This window comes from Schistocerca gregaria, chromosome X (genome assembly GCF_023897955.1).
Source record: "Schistocerca gregaria isolate iqSchGreg1 chromosome X, iqSchGreg1.2, whole genome shotgun sequence".
In the NCBI taxonomy this organism is placed as follows: domain Eukaryota; kingdom Metazoa; phylum Arthropoda; class Insecta; order Orthoptera; family Acrididae; genus Schistocerca; species Schistocerca gregaria.
This window is the reverse complement of record NC_064931.1, coordinates 652722694-652738307: the sequence shown is the minus strand read 5'-3', so window position 1 is coordinate 652738307 and position 15614 is coordinate 652722694. Positions and strand designations below refer to the sequence as shown.

The 15614-nt window shown below is 42.8% G+C and overlaps 1 pseudogene; it reads right to left on the bottom strand.

Moving 5' to 3' along the window:
- Positions 1-13366: 13366 nt before the first annotated feature.
- On the bottom strand, positions 13367-13484 carry LOC126299979 (5S ribosomal RNA; annotated as a pseudogene).
- Between the last annotated feature and the right edge of the window lie 2130 nt (positions 13485-15614).

Genomic DNA, 15614 nt, shown 5'->3' with positions numbered 1-15614 from the left:
TTCTACTAGCACTCGTCTTTTATACCTACGTGATCCTCTGCTGCTTTAACTACTACATCCCTCAAAGCTATCCATTCTTCTTCTACTGTATTTCTTTCCCCCATTCCTGTCAATTGTTCCCTTATGCTCTCACTGAAACTCTGTACAACCTCTGGTTTAGTCAGTTTATCCAGGTCCCATCTCCTTAAATTGCTACCTTTTTGCAGTTTCTTCAGTTTTAATCTACAGTTCATAACCAACAGATTGTGGTCAGAGTCTACATCTGACCCTGGAAATGTCTTACAATTTAAAACCTGGTTCCTCTTACCATTACATAATCTATCTGAAACCTCTCAGTATCTCCCGGCTTCTTCCATGTATACAACCTTCTTTTATGATTCTTGAACCAAGTGTTAGCTATGATTAAGTTGTGCTCTGTGCAAAATTCTGCCAGCGGCTTCCTCTTTCATTTCTTAGCCCCAGTCCATATTCACCTACTACGATTCCTTCTCTCCCTTTTCCTACTACCGAATTCCAGTCACCCATGACTATTAAATTTTCGTCTCCCTTCACTACCTGAATAATTTCTTTTACCTCATCATACATTTCTTCAATTTCTTCATCATCTGCAGAGCTAGTTGGCATATAAACTTGTACTACTGTAGTAGGCGTGGGATTCGTGTCTATCTGGGCCACAATAATCCGTTCACTATGCTTTTTGTAGTACCCGCAGTCCTATTCTTTTTATTCATTATTAAACCTACTTCTGCATTACCCCTATTTGACTTTGTATTTATAGCCCTGTATTGGCCTGACCAAAAGTCTTGTTCCTCCTGCCACCGAACTTCACTAATTCCCACTATATCTAACTTTAACCTATCCATTTCCCTTTTTAAATTTTCTTGCCTACCTGCCCGACTAAGGGATCTGACATTCCACGCTCCGATCCGTAGAACGCCAGTTTTCTTTATCCTGATAACGACGTCCTCTTCAGTAGTCCCCACCCGGAGATGGGGGACTATTTTACCTCCGGAATATTTTACCCAAGAGGACGCCATCATCATTAACCATACAGTAGAGCTGCATGCTCTCGGGAAAAATTACGGCTGTAGTTTCCCCTTGCTTTCAACCGTTCGCAGTACCAGCACAGCAAGGCCGTTTTGGTTAGTGTTATAAGGCCAGATGAGTCAATCATCCAGACTGTTGCCCCTGCAACTACTGAAAAGGCTGCTGCCCCTCTTCAGGAACCACACGTTTGTCTGGCCTCTCAACAGATACCCCTCCGTTGTGGTTGCACCTACGGTTCGGCTATCTGTATCGCTGAGGCACGCAAGCCTCCCCACCAACGGCAAGGTCCATGTTTCATGGGGGGGGGGGGGGGGGGGAAGCAAGTGGATAAGTTACGTTATCCTGTAATCTGCGTTGTGTGCTAGTACTGGAGGATCAGTGAGTTTTATGTTACCCTTTTAATAACATCTTGTTCACATGTATGGTACACTGTGCTACGCTTTTGAGCAGGTGTTGACGAGAGGAAGTGGACTATCGAATGAAAAGTATAGAGTGCTGTTGAAATCGGTCAACTCGACTCGTTTTATAAATTTCAGACATCTATCATGTACTCTCATATCGTGTGTCAGTCAACCAAACTGAATGATAAGCCTCTGGAGACGGAATGAGCCAACCCGTTTATTTATTTAATTTGTGTGAGGCCTGTAAGTCCCTTCTTTTCTTGCAATGATTGAGTGAACGATTGAACAATGGAATGAGCACATTTCAAGTATACCTGCGGGCAGCCACAGTAAGTAACTTAAGAGTCTGTGTCTTGCTAACTCAACTTGGTGGAAGCAGATAGCAGAGAGTAGATAGCGGTGGTCTATGTAAGATATAACGGCTAGTTCTGTAGTGTATTGCGGTTATATTGGCCATAGGTTTCTGAACGGTGTCTTCACCCCTCCAACTGCCCGAGAGAGAGACATTTCTGTCATGTGTTTTTTCGCGTTACTCTTCTTTCAGCTGCAAAGTTGTAAGCATGCGGACGTGCTCTTGTGTGCATTCAGGTCCGCAACAAAATTAAAGAATCACTTTTTCGAAACCCCATAACTGTCTCCCATTGCTACACATAAATTTGAAATTTCGCTGAAAGGTACCTATAACCTTCCTCTCTGACGGTGCAAAAGGCGTGGCGCCCTGCGACGCTTCAAACAGCAAGATGCGGATACATGCGAAAGAAACGCCACAGCTCGGAAGTTCATGTGAGCTGTATGGTGGCTTAATAACGCCACATTGGCACCGAATTTCACCCGCCGCCGTGGAAGTGTCACACGATGGAAGGTCGTCAGAGCCGCTCTTATCGACATTTCATCCCCTCTTTTGACGTCTCTGCGATGGAGGTCAGGACCACAGAGCATAGAAGGATATAGAGCGACCTTCGGCCGGCGCGGGATGTGCCAGGTAACCCCGCCTCCCTGGGCACCTACCGCGCTGAGGCCCTGTGTTGCCGTTCCCGCCTGGGTACCGTTAATTCCTTCCTTTATGCGAACAGATATGCAGTCTAGAGCTTTTCGTTGTTCAGTCCAGTGTTGGTTCGGTGTAGAGTCGGAGACGAGTTGTTATTGTGTGAGATTTTGCTGTTGTGTGCGAAAATTTTCCTGCTTTCGAATGGGTATGTGTGTGGCGGACGGTTGTAATAACCGTAGAAAAAAAAAAAAAGAAAATATCGAGAGGAGAAGAATTTCTTTCCACCGCTTTCCCAACGATCCAGAACTGAAGGAGAAATGGATCCGAGCGATTAGAAGAGACAACTGGAAACCTTCAACTCACAGCCGTATCTGCAGCTGTCATTTCAGCAAGGAAGACTTCGAGAATTCTTCTCCTTTTCGAAGATATTTGAAAAAAGATGCAGTTCCATCGATATTTAGTTCACATCCACCACATCTACAGCCATCAACATCAGCTTCAAAGGTAAGAAGAGTTCTCAAACGTGTTACTTCGCCTATTCCATCGTCAGTGCCCGAAAAAGTACCAAAAACTGATTTAACAATAACTAAAGAAAAACTAGAAAAGACCCAACAAAAACTAAATGAATCTAGAAAAAAGCTGCGGAATATGAAACTGAAACAAAAGAGACTGCAATTAAAAGTGACTAGTTTAACACATATCGTTAAAGAACTAAAATGAAAAAATCTTATTCAGTCAGAGCTTGGCGATTTGTTGTGCAACATTTCTTCAACATTATTTTGTCTTGTGCAGAGAGAGTCAGAAAAGCGTGTGAATCCAAAATTGAAGAAACAGTACGATGACTGCATACGGAATTTCGCCACGACGTTGCATTTCCTCTCTCCTAAGGCTTACAACTTTGTACGACACACTTTTCAGACTTGCCTGCCGCATCCACGAACAATTGCTAAGTGGTTTTCTTCCATCAATGCTGAACCAGGTTTCACCTCAAAAGTCTTCCGGGTACTGAAAGAAAAATGCAAACTTCATCATGGACTTGTGTGCAGTTTGATATTCGATTCAATGGCCATTCGACAGCATATTGGTTCGGGTGGAAAAAAAGTTGTATGGATACATGGACCTCGGATGTGGAAATACGGACGACGGAGCCCCAATTGCCAATGAAGTGTTCGTCATTCATCTCGTGTGCATCAATTCACTGCAGAAAATTCCTCTGGGTTAATTCTTCATGAAAGGGATCACTAGCGAACAAATTTATTATCTGATTTCTCAGTGTTTGCAACTTCTGTCAGACATAAACTTAAAAGTCGTCTCAGTCACCTGTGATGGTACTTCATCCAATTTTGCGTGTTTCAGAAAATTTGGTTGTAATTTTAAAGACCCAAAGCAGCTCGTAACGCATTTCGAAACATGACCTCATCATGTCAATGTGTTTTTCGATCCATCACACATGCTAAAGTTAGTACGCAATTCTCTCCATGACTTGCAATAATTAGTGGACTCAGATGGGAGAGGTATATGCTGGAAAGTCTTCGATAACCTGTTTACATTTGCAACAAATGGAAGGTATGAGTGTTGCTAATAAAATAAGAAATCAGCATGTCTGGTTCAAAAATCAAAAAATGAAAGTGAACCTAGCAGATCAGTTGCTTAGTAGGAGTGTGGCGGATGCACTGAAATATTGTAAAATGAAAGGCATTCCAGGCTTCCAAGACTGTGATGGAACTTTCAAATTCGTAAATATTTTGATGATTTATTTGATGTACTAAATTCCAGAACTATTAGAGAAAAATATTTAAACAAGCAATAAATGAAAATAATGAACTTGATGTTTGTCTAACTTTAGAGAGAGCAGAAACATACATTTTTCAACTAAAAGAAAAAAAACAGCAGATTAGTACTCAATGGTCCCCGTAAAACTGATTTTATGGGTTTTCTGATATGCATCAACAGCATGCGCAGAATGTATGTCAGACTTATAAAAGAGGAGAAGTTGCTGAAATATATATCCATGTATAAAAACAGTCAAGACCATTTGGAGAGATTTTTCTGCTATATCATCAGAAGGAGCCCCCCCCCCCTCCATGAACAGATAGCCATACCGTAGGTGCAACCACAACGGAGGCGTATCTGTTGAGAGGCCAGACAGACATGTTGTTCCTGAAGAGGGGCAGCGGCAGCCTTTTCAGTAGTTGCAGGGGCAACAGTCTGAATGATTGACTGATCTGGCCTTGTAACAATAACCAAACCGGCCTTGCTGTGCTGGTACTGCGAACGGCTGAAAGCAAGGGGAAACTAAGGCCCTAATTTTTCCCGAGGGCATGCAGCTTTACTGTATGATCAAATGATGATGGCGTCCTCTTGGGTAAAATATTCCGGAGGTAAAATAGTCCCCCATTCGGATCTCCGGGAAGGGACTACTGAAGAGGATGTCGTTATCAGGAGAAAGAAAACTGGCGTTCTACGGATCGGAGCGTGGAATGTCAGATCACTTAATCGGGCAGGTAGGTTAGAAAATTTAAAAAGGGAAATGAATAGGTTAAAGTTAGATATAGTGGGAATTAGTGAAGTTCGGTGGCAGGAGGAACAAGACTTCTGGTCAGGTGACTACAGGGTTATAAACACAAAACCGAATAGGGGTAATGCAGGAATACGTTTAATAATGAATAGGAAAATAGGAATGCGGGTAAGCTACTACAAACAGCAGAGTGAACCTATTATTGTGGCCAAGATAGGTACGAAGCCCAGGCCTACTAAATTAGTACAAGTTTATATGCCAACTAGCTCTGCAGATGACGAAGAAATTGAAGAAATTTATGATGAAATAAAAGAAATTATTCAGATAGTGAATGGAGACGAAAATTTAATAGTCATGGGTGATTGGAATTCGGTAGTAGGAAAAGGGAGAGAAGGAAACGTAGTAGGTGAATATGGATTGGGGCTAAGAAATGAAAGAGGAAGCCGCCTAGTAGAATTTTGCACAGAGCACAACTTAATCATAGCTAACACTTGGCTTAAGAATCATGAAAGAAGGTTGTATACATGGAAAAACCCTGGAGATACTAAAAGGTATCAGATAGGTTATATAATGGTAAGACAGAGATTTAGGAACCAGGTTTTAAAATGTAAGACCTTTCCAGGGGCAGATGTGGACTCTGACCACAATCTATTGGTTATGACCTGTACATTAAAACAGAAGAAACTGCAAAAAGGTGGCAATTTAAGGAGATGGGACCTGGATAAACTAAAAGAACCAGAGGTTGTACATAGTTTCAGGGAGAGCATAAGGGAGCAATTGACAGGAATGGTGGAAAGAAATACAATAGAAGAAGAATGGGTAGCTTTGAGGGATGAAGTATTGAAGGCAGCACAGGATCAAGTAGGTAAAAAGACGAGTGCTAGTAGAAATCCTTGGGTAACAGAAGAAATATTAAATTTAATTGATGAAAGGAGAAAATATAAAAATCCAGTAAATGAAGCAGACAAATAGGAATACAGACGTCTCAAAAATGAGATCGACAGGAAGTGCAAAATTGCTAAGCAGGCGTGGCTAGAGGACAAATGTAAGGATGTAGAGGCTTATCTCACTAGGGGTAAGATAGATACTGCCTACAGGAAAATTAAAGAGACGTTTGGAGATAAGAGAACCACTTGTATGAACATCAAGAGCTCAGATGGAAACCCAGTTCTAAGCAAAGAAGGGAAAGCAGAAAGGTGGAAGGAGTATATAGAGGGTCCATATAAGGGCGATGTACTTGAGGACAATATTATGGAAATGGAAGAGGATGTAGATGAAGATGAAACGGGAGATACGATACTGCTTGAAGAGCTTGACAGAGCACTGAAAGGCCTGAGTCGAAACAAGGCCCTGGGAGTAGACAACATTCCATTAGAACTACTGACGGCCTTAGGAGAGCCACTCCTGAGAAAACTCTACCATCTGGTGAGCAAGATGTATGAGACAGGTGAAATACCCTCAGACTTTAAGAATAATATAATAATTCCAATCCCAAAGAAAGCAGGTGTTGACAGATGTGAAAATTACCGAACTATCAGTTTAATAAGTCACAGCTGCAAAATACTAACGCGAATTCTGACGAATGGAAAAACTAGTAGAAGCCGACCTCGGGGAAGATCACTTTGGATTCCGTAGAAATGTTGGAACACGTGAGGCAATATTGACCCTATGACTTATCTTACAAGCTAGAAGGAAGGGCAAACCTACGTTTCTAGCATTTGTAGATTTAGAGAATGCTTTTATCAATGGTTACTGGAATACTCTCTTTCAAATTCTGTAGGTGGCAGGGGTAAAATACAGGGAGCGAAAGGCTATTTACAATTTGTACAGAAACCAGATGGCAGTTATAAGAGTCGAGGGACATGAAAGGGAAGCAGTGGTTGGGAAGGGAGTGAGACAGGGTCGTAGTCTCTCCTCGATGTTATTCAATCTGTATATTGAGCAAGCAGTGAAGAAAACAAAATAAAAATTCGGAGTAGGTATTAAAATCCATGGAGAAGAAATAAAAACTTTGAGGTTCGCCGATGACATCGTAATTCAGTCAGAGACAGCAAAGGACTTGGAAGGGCAGTTCTAATGGAATGGATAGTGTCTTGAAAGGAGGATATAAGATGAACATCAACAAAAGCAAAACGAGGATAATGGTATGTTGTCGAATTAAATCAGGAGATGCTGCGGGAATTAGGTTAGGAAATGCGACGCTCAAAGTAGTAAATGAGTTTTGCTATTTGGGGAGCAAAATAACTCACGATGGTCGAAGTAGAGAGGACATAAAATGTAGACTGGCAATGGCAAGGAAAGCGTTTCTGAAGAAGAGAAATTTGTTAATATCGAGTATAGATTTAAGTGTCAGAAAGTCATTTCTGAAAGTATTTGTATGGAGTGTAGCCATGTATGGAAGTGAAACATGGACGATAACTAGTTTGGACAAGAAGAGAATAGAAGCTTTCGAAATGTGGTGCTACAGAAGAATGCTGAAGATTAGATGGGTAGATCACATAACTAATGAGGAAGTATTGAATAGGATTGGGGAGAAGAGAAGTTTGTGGCACAACTTGACCAGAAGAAGGGATCGGTTGGTAGGACATGTTCTGAGGCATCAAGGAATCACCAATTTAGTATTGGAGGGCATCGTGGAGGGTAAAAATCGTAGAGGGAGACCAAGAGATGAATACACCCAGCAGATTCAGAAGGATGTAGGTTGCAGTTGGTACTGGGAGATGAAGAAGCTTGCACAGGATAGAGTAGCATGGAGAGCTGCATCAAACCAGTCTCAGGACTGAAGACCACAACAACAACATCAGAAGGAGAGGAGGAAACAACAACCCAAGTGCTTATGAGTTTTGCCACTTGTCCAGGAAAATTATTGTGCATAAGCAGTTGCATGAAAGTGATGTTAGCAGTGGAAATGTAATACCACTTGATAAAATTGACCTTTTGGGACTTGGAATTGGAACTAAATTAATCACTGAAGATAAAATAAATGTGTCTACGCCTAAATCAATTTTGTTGGACAGAAGTTTCAAGGGGAAGTGATGAAGAACATGAACCCTTCTTACCAATGGAGCCAGTTTTTTCTACGTTAAGTATGGATGTTGTGGAATATTTTGGAGGATACGTTGTGCGGAGCCTAGGGCGGAAAATAAAATGTGAAGAATGTTTGGTGGCAATCGGTGGACATAACGAAAATATGCCTTTGAACTTAGCTGTCAATTTGGTTTCAATTAAAAACCATGGAGGGTTGTAGCAGCCTTCGTCTGATGTGAATCGCGTATGTAGGATTTGTGAAAACGTTTTTAAGACAAGCACAGTGAAAGGGAGACCAAAGAGCAATCTTACCTTTTATTGCAACAGTTTGCACAACCAGTGCTCAAATCTCAATTTATTTGTCGACTTGGCACACTTCTCAAATGGTGGGGAAGGCGATCACAGAAACTGGATAATTGACAGCATTGGGAAAATTTATTTTAGTATTAGAATCAAGAAATATATATGCGTTGAAAACCAGAATGTTGAGGAACTAAAAATTAGACAAAACTTTAAAAAAATTGTTCATTTCAAAGGCCAACAATAAAAATTTGTTAGAAATAATTAAGCTTACTCCTTTATTTATTTACTCACTTCAATTTATGCTAATGTTCAAATTAATAAGACATTAATGCTGAATTATGCTAGGATTAAAAAACAGATTTTCCGTTATGATTTATAGGAAGAGAATGGTGGAGAGAGATAATGGAAAAGAATTGTGCTCAACCTATTTGCTTTTTCCGTTATTTCTTTTGTGAATATATTAAACATAACAATAATCTACAGGTAATTTTGGAGGCTTATTGCCGTGCGAAAGTAATTAAATTAGTAAGCAATTATAGTATGTGTTAAAAAAAATAAGTTATTCAGTGAAAGTAATGCCATGCAATTTGATTTGTTTTTAAGTTTTTTTTATCTCGCCGCCTATATTATTTAGTTTATTTGTTCATCTCCATGAATACGTTAATAACTAACAACTGGAGATCAGAAAATCATGTGAGATAAGGTAGTAAGCAAAAAATTAGGAAGGAAACAGGAGTGCGGGCTGTGCCCAGCCGGCCAGGTAGGTGCCCAGAGGGGCGAGGCAGGAGAGCACATACCGGCCGGGCCCCGCCGTGGGGAAGGCCGCTCTACATCCTTCTATGCTCTGTGGTCAGAACCGCTACACCCATCGTTGAAATCACGCGGTTTTCTTTTGGGTGGCCGAGGAAAACATTTCAGACACACCGCCGCTCAGAACCGACATGAAGAGGTCTCAGGGAGTGGCATGAAAGCCGCCAGTGAAACCATTTCTTTCCCTGAGGCCTTGAATCCCACTCATTCCCTGTCGAAGACGACAGTCGGCAGTGCGACGAGCAGCAGGAAGATGTTCTTGACAACCTTTTACACCTCTGATACCCTCAGATGTTTCAACCTCTCTTTAAGGACTTTGCGGGCTTGCATCCCATTGAACGTGATAGCACCTCTTTGGAGTGCAGCGCGACTGTAGCTCTCGTGTACAGGTTGGAACTACTAGGGACTGTTCACAACCATTCGACGGAATCTGCACGTGTTCCGAAGCAGGAAATGGTACCTACGCATATACATACAGCTCTCGTGTTTTCCGCTCTCCTTCGTCGTGATCACATGGGGGTACATCAACATCGCGTAAATAAAATGGCAAAGGGTCCCTTTGAGCCCCCCCCCCCCCCCCCAGTTTGGTAACACCCTCAGTGTCACCCACACAACTTTGTTGAGAGAGTTGCAAATGTATGCGCCAGACACCAATAAATTTAGCATAGCGACTGCTCTAGCGCCTGAAGTTAGGCAAGCCTCACAAAAGGGGTGTCGAAAGGGTTGCCTAACCCTCAGGTGCTAGAGCAGCCGCCAAGCTGATTTGGTGTCTAACTTTCTGAAGTTCATTTCTAACGCGTTCAACAAAGGTGTGTGGGTGGCACGGAGGGTGTTGTCAAACTTGGGGAAGGGGGGGGTCTTAGAAGGGCTCTTTATCGTTTTATTCACTCACATCTCAGCTATTTGCATTGGTGAGGAGACCTTGTAACGCTATTGCTAGTGCTGTGGTATATTAGTCCGAGGCAGCACGGCCGTCCACAAGTCGTAAAGAGGTAGGTCAAAAGATATCAGTGACGTTTGCGAGGTGAGCTGGCCTGTGATGTCTGATGTGAACTATTGAGAGCTAATGTTGCAAACTCTTTGCCTATATTTCCAACACTTATATGCGTGAACTTGCAACGAAACGAATGTTTTGAATTTCCTTAGCCAACTTAATGACTGACTTTTTTTTTAATCTGTTTTTGTGCTCACTGGATGAGGCGTAGACATTTATATACAACCTTCATCCAGCAGTCGTTGTAGTTCTTCAGCTCATCCATGAGCTCATTCACACTGCAGGCTAAAGGCTCCTGCTGTGGAGTGAGTTTTCGAATTAGCTGATAGGTATCTGGGCCACACCATGGCATAATGTATTCCCGGCATTGGTTAGCGTCCATCATGTTTCCTGCCACAAAGTGTTGACGTAGGTGTGATGTATATGAAATCCATTTCTCTTGGCTGCTATCGAATGCTGGGAGTGGCTTCAATGTAGGATGCATCGAGATAGATGTGCCCACCTCACCGCATTCATCCGTTGTTCAACTAGGAGCAGGAGCAGCTGTTGTTGCTGCTGTAGTTTTTATTGTTGCTGCTGCTCTGCTAGATGCTGGATCTACTGCTGGTACTTCTCATAGTTTCTGATGATACTCTGTAATTTTAAGAACAGCTTGATGTATTATAATGAACTATACTTTGGTTGCAGGTGACTTTGTTACTTATTTCGTCGCCAACTGTACTGTGACTCACAGCAGACAGTAGTCCAAGTGACAACTAAATTATTTTAACTAACGTAAACACATAGTAACACAAATTTACAACACAAATGAAGGTGGATTTTGGTTTCGATGGCTCTGAATTACAACAAAAACAGATAGATGTTTTTCAGCTAACACTTCCTTGGAGACCTCAGGTCCACGACGAATGAGGTGAGTGTTAGGACATATTAGGTACTGGTACATTATAGTACCAATTGGACGTTTTTTGATGACGACAACCGGAGCAGCAAGGACGGAGGCCTAGCAAAGTCGGTGGGTAGTCTGTGGTGCACTGACTGGTTTGGTAGTGTCGTGACTGGCCGAAACTACTTTTGCCCGGTGATAAGTGTGGGTTGTTTGATAGCTCTGGGCGAAGGCTCGTAAAACTAGAGCACATGAAATGTAAGTTCACATTATTACGTAAATGAATATACGATTTACTTAACTTTGACTCAGATCTTTGCCGCAGGAGTACTGGATGCTCAACAAGTGTCACTGATTATGAAAGCATCACTTGATGCTCATAGTAACAAACTGTTTTCTTGCAGTACAAAATGGAACATTCACGAAAGTGCATTTCACCTGAAACTCTAGCTGTCACTGTCTTACACGATGGTGTTGACTGCTGTAGCTGAGGTCACAAACTGGGCTGAGCTCTTGGATTCTTGACACTATATCGACCTCAGCGTGAGAACGCTGCTATGCTGAGAAGGAGACATGGTCTTAAAGACCGCCTCCGATTCGTCGTTGCAGATTGCGGCGAGCTGTCGCTAATGTCTGTGGTATGGATTCGCGTTGCGACTTTGGTATGGCATTGCGATCTTTGGGCAGTACCACGGCTGGTAGCAGTGGTCCGAAGATAACACTTGTGATTTTTTTTTGTAATATACTTTTAATTCTGTATTTAGCTAGAGATGTTTGGGTAAAGACCCATTATGTAGCCAGGACGTTACATTGGTCAGAACGATGGATGGGAACAATTGCAATTTAATCTGGGACAAATATCTAGCTGACAACAAACTACAGCCTAGTGTCTTTGAAAGTGTATCTGATTGTGTGTATACAGAGTACAGTCGATGGTCTAATCGACATGTGCGGTGAAATCCTGTGCGCTGTAGTGACGCTGATCGTAGTGGGTTATTCATAAATACCTCCGGAGTTTCAGGTTACCACTTGCGTGCAATTAAATGAAGTCGTTGATATGAATTAGCGAGGCGCCCACTTTGGAAATCTGTTCTTTAGGATTCCTACTTGCAGACGAGAACTAATTCTTTGCGACAGTAGAGAGAGGATGATTGGTCTACATGTTTTGTTTGACATACCTGCCAATAGTGTAACTACACTGAGAGACGCTGTATCCACTGATATTTGTCATATTTAGTATTTTGGCGAAGTCGTCTTCTGAAACCCTGGAAGTCCTTTTGAATAACTCTGTATAGGTCACACATCTTTAACACTTAGTTAAGGTTTTAGTTTCCAAGGTAAGCGAGTTTTGATGGTGGGGTAATGTTGGAGAAATTGTTAGTCTCTATACCAAAAGAGAGCCTTCATAAGACTGAAGAGGAACATGGCTGGAGAAAGGCGGTTCTCTGATCTTGTGGAGCCTTGTAACGGATTCTGTCATGAGCTGTGGATCTCACCAAGTCACGTAGAACGTGGGGTGAATGATTTGGGAAAACTGGAGGCATGTTGAGAGTTACAGCGTGAACTTGAGCAAACAATGTTAGTTAGAATTAAGAAGCATTTTGAGAGTTTGTATACTGAGAAAAACAGGCTATAATGGCGACAGATAGGTAAGACAGTCTTATGCCCGTAAGGACGTCTTAAAATCGGATCGTGTCAGTAGTAATTCCTTAAAGGAGCTGGCCAGTAATTACTGCAACGACGAAATTATTTGCAATCTTAAAGCACTTTGGAAGGGTCAAGAGTAACAGCACACCTTGAGCATTCTCCCTGTATTTGTAGTGTGGATATTTCTGGCGCTGTTATAAAAGGAAATGAAGTCTGTCTGGATTTAGGCAATTCCGATCCATTGTAATGATCTTTAATTTTCTGAGATGGTCAGAGTAGACTCTGGGTTGAAAGCAGCGGAAAACAGCACTATTACGCTAGGTATAAATGCCGAGGAAATATGCCAAGGACCCTCCAACCCATCTCTTTTAACCAGTTAGTGTATACCTGGGATTACTGGTTTGAAAGCGGTCAGAGGTGTTGTTTCGCAGTTTTTCACTATTTAAGGCAAATCTCTGCACCTCACATTTGCGGAGTGTTATTTCACACATGGCTGGAATCACAGCAAACAGAATAAGTCTGGAGCTGCCCAATGTATGAAATAAAGCACTCCGTCTGCAGGCCGCAAGTGGAACATCGGGACCATCCGACCGCCGTGTCATCCTCAGCCGGGGATGCGGATAGGAGGGGCTTGTGGTCAGCACACCGCTCCCCCGCTCGTTATGACGGTTTTCTTTGACCAGAGCCACTACTATTCGGTCGAGTAGCTCCCCAGTTGGCATCACGAGGCTGAATGCACCCCGAAAAATGGCAACAGCTCATGGCACTCCGGATGTTCACCCATCCAAGTGCCGGCCACGCCCGACAGAGCTTAACTTCGGTGATCTGACGGGAAACGGTGTATCCACTGTGGCAAGGCCGTTGCCAATCTATGAAATAAAGACTCTGTGATTATTTTTGGCCAAAAAAGGGGGAATTTATTTTCTAAAACGTATCTTGTCATCCTGAAAGCCAATTTTAGTTTTGTACCTGCATGAGCATGAGACATATCGTTCGTTCCCTATTGTCAAGCCCACCTTTTCCCTCCATCGTGCGTTCGAACGCTAACTTACATTTCTTAGCTTTGGTGAACAACATTTACATCATAGTCCTTAACATCCCAATATTTAAAAACAAAGCGTATGCCTGTCGACTATACTAGAAGACGCCTGGATTACCATTGGAGGAGTGTCAAAAATGCACATTGATTTTGCAATTTCGTTTGGTGTAATTGTCAGGAAACTTATTAGACTAGTTAAACTACAACTGCACTGACGGTAAAAAATCGCGACACCAAGAAGAAGCTGTGCGACATAAACGAAATTTGGTAGGCGAGTTTCTACATCTGAAAGAAAGAATGATGTCTATTCAAATTTTCCGGCAGTCGCATAAGAGTGTCTCTAGTAGCGCCACTATGAGGATACAAATTAGATTTGTTTTAATGCACGCTGTGACACTCGTGAGCGTTAGTTACCTTTTTGATTTGACGTGGTGGGTTGATGTTAGTCAAGAATGTCGTCGAGGTGACAAATATGCCGAAATCAGCACCTTACTGAGTTTGAACAAGGTCGTAAAACAGGGCTACAAGAAGCAGCATGCTCCTTCTGCGACACAGCAGAATGACTTATCAGGAAATTACCCTCTGTACATGACTGCTGGCAGCAGTGGTGACGCGAATGTACGGTCTCAAGAAGACCAGGCTCCGGACAGCCACGTGGCACTACCGAGAGCGAAGGCCGTCGCATTGGGCGTACGGTGCAGTCGCATCGTAGTGCATCAGCAGAAGCAAACTGAGCAGCAGTATTCACCACTGTGTAACAACGAACTCTTAACAAATCGATAGAACGAAAAACCAGTCTAAGTTGCAAATGTTTTATTTTTCATTCGATGACTAGTTTCGGGCCCTGACCCATTTTCAAATCAACATACAGGGCAGTAAACCAAATTTACACTCAAGCATAATAGTTATTACCAAATTCTGAAGCATATGCCAAAGATGTAGTACATATCGTTTCAAACTTACACAACGAAGTCCAAAATGGCATTTCCAAAGATGTCAATTAAATGTGTAATGTACACTACTGGCCATGAAAATGACTACACCACGAATATGACGTGTTACAGACGGGAAATTTAACCGACAGGAAGAAGATGCTGTGATATGCAAATGATAAGCTTTCCAGAGCATTCACACAAGGTTGGCGCCGGTGGCGACACCTACAACGTGCTGACATGAGGAAAGTTTCCAACCGATTTCTCATACCCAAACAGCAATTGACCGGCGTTGCCTGGTGAAACGTTGTTGTGATACCTCGCGTAAGGAGGAGAAATGTTTACCATCACGTTTCCTACTTTGATAAAAGTCGGATTGTAGCCTATCGCGATTGCGGTTTATCGTATCGCGACATTGCTGCTCGCGTTGCTTAGCAGAATATGGAATCGGTGGGTTCAGGAGGGTAAGACGGAACGCCGTGCTGGATCCCAACGGCCTCGTATCACTAGCAGTCGAAATGATAGGCATCTTATCCGCATGGCTGTAACGGATCGTGCAGCCACGTCTCGATCCCTGAGTCAACATATGGGGACGTTTGCAAGACAACAATCATCTGCACGAACAGTTCGACGACGTTTGCAGCAGCATGGACTATCAACTCGGAGACCATGGGTGCAGTTATCCTTGACGCGGCATCACAGACAGGAGCGCCTGCGATGGTGTACTCGACGACGAACATGGGTGCATGAATGGCAAAACGTAATATTTTCGGAAGAATCCAGGTTCTGTTTACAGCATCATGATGGTCGCATCCGCGTTTGGCGACATCGCGGTGAACGTACATTGGAAGCGTGTATTCGTCATCGCCATACTGGCGTATCACCCGGCGTGATGGTATGGGGTGCCATTGGTTACACGTCTCGGTCACCTCTTGTTCGCATTGACGGCACTCTGAACAGTGGACGTTACATTTCAGATGTGTTACGACCCGTGCCTCTACCCTTCAATCGATCCCTGTGAAACC